Source organism: Schistocerca gregaria, chromosome 3 (genome assembly GCF_023897955.1).
Source record: "Schistocerca gregaria isolate iqSchGreg1 chromosome 3, iqSchGreg1.2, whole genome shotgun sequence".
Classification (NCBI taxonomy): Eukaryota; Metazoa; Arthropoda; class Insecta; order Orthoptera; family Acrididae; genus Schistocerca; species Schistocerca gregaria.
This window is the reverse complement of record NC_064922.1, coordinates 86,604,653-86,606,776: the sequence shown is the minus strand read 5'-3', so window position 1 is coordinate 86,606,776 and position 2,124 is coordinate 86,604,653.

The following is a 2,124-nucleotide window of genomic DNA, read 5'->3' as shown; positions in this document are numbered from 1 at the left end:
TGACCTCTCTTTTCGTTATTTAGTGTCAACTGCCACTTTTCGCACCATTGACATCTCTTTTTCTAAACCGTTTTTCAGTTTGTTTTGATCTTCTGATGTCATTATTAGTCGATAAACGACAGCGTCATCTGCAAACAACCGAAAACGGTTGCTCAGTTTTGCTACAAAATCGTTTATATACATAAGGAACAGCAGAAGGCCTATAACACTGCCTTGGGGAACCTCAGAAATCACTTCTGTTTTACTCGATGACTTTCTGTCAATTCACGAACTGTGACCTCTCTGACAGGAAATCACAAATTCAGTCCCATAACTGAAACGATAGTCCATAATCCCGCAATTTCACTACGAGTCATTTGTGTGGTACAGTGTCAAAAGCTTTCCGGAAATCCAAGAAAAACCAAGTATCAATTTTCGTAGTTCCATTTTCAAAATTGGCTTAATATCGACATATTTTCATAAAGTCATTCATCACCTATCTTGCGCCTTTAGGGGTGGATTTTCTAACAACAGCCTCTTCATTTGTGACTGTATTACAAGGTCCACGCCGTCTCCAAATGTCAAGTTTCTATCTTAAGCGGTTTGGGCTGGGCGATGATGAGTCACTGCATCAGTGTGGCCCTATTTCATCTCCTTAGGTGCTGAATTTCCAAAAATAGTGAAACACATATTTCTTTCATTTCTACCCGAGAAGCCAAATGCAAACTTTCATAGATTCAGCTTTAAATATGCTTTCACCCAATGTTTCACTTCATGGGGTTTAAATTTCCAAAAAACGGGGACATGTATATTTTTTACTTCTGACAAAGAAGCAAAACAAAAATTTTCATACATGTAGCTTCACAAACGCTTGTACGAGTATAGTGAAATGTTTACACATTGAATTTAACCCCTGTTTCATACCTGCACGTGTTGAATTTCTAAAAACAGTGAGACACGCACTTCTTATAGCTAAACGAGCACCCAGCTGCAAAATTTCATTGATTTAGCATTGAAAAAGCGTTCGTAATGAAATATTTCATAAAACATTTCATCTCCCATTTCACAAGCTGGCCTACAGCTATTGTAAAAGAGGTGCCTGATGTGTTGGGTACTGTCGCTGGGAGAGAGGTGAGGTCCGAGCTGGTGCCACACATTATGTATCGCAACATATTTGGAAAACTTGTTGGACCCAGGAGTATCTGGACATCAAGCAGAAAGTTGGTAGAGACACGAGCCTAGTACGGACGAACAGTGTCTTGTTGGAAAATGGCACCACGATATTGGCGCATGAGAGGTAACAGACTAGAACGCAGAACGTACGCGCCACCAGAGCTGCCAGCCGTGATCTCAAGTCATAACCGATGGGTCCTCCGGTTAGTTAGGTTTAAGTAGTACTACGTTCCAGGGGACTGATGACAGAAGTTAAGTCCCATTGTGCTCAGAGCCATTTGAACCATTTGAACTCCCTTTCTGTCATTTCAAAATTACATTTACGCGTGTCGATTTTCAGGACATGCTTTTATACGACTATAACTTGACGTGCGACAAAGTGTTACAATTTTCTGTGACTTCTTGGTTAATGAATTACAGTAACTTGCTTACAGCCTATATAGTATAACAGTAACAAGTGACAGAAATGTTCAGTGGTACTCTCGTAACGTGCTCGGATCACTGGCCACATTGCCAATTACATGCCATTTTCTCCCATTGCAATCTACTGCACTGAAATAGCAGTAGCTGACATTGTTTCGTTAGTAATTAGTTTAATAGTTGCTAGGCTTATAACATATTACTGCGCCTCTTTCATAAAGGAGACGTTAGTAGCGTCAGCTATTTTCTTTTTTTTCTGCATCATGAAAACTGAGCGTTCCTATACAAGAGTTCCTAATCAGAGTGATACCAACCGTGTATCCAGTACAAGGGTTCAGAGAGTGTAATTCGGCCTCCGAGTTGCCATAAATGCGCCCATATCTGGTTTTCGCTGCTGAAATTTCCTCTGTTTATAGTGAATGCTTACTGCGGTACAGCTTGAGACGAAAGGTGCAAGTACGCGGAGAAGAAGTACGATCGGCAGCGGTCTCGCTCCTTCGACTCAGGCGGTGCTGCTCCGTCCCGTCAGATCTGAATATCTGTAGCTGTTCT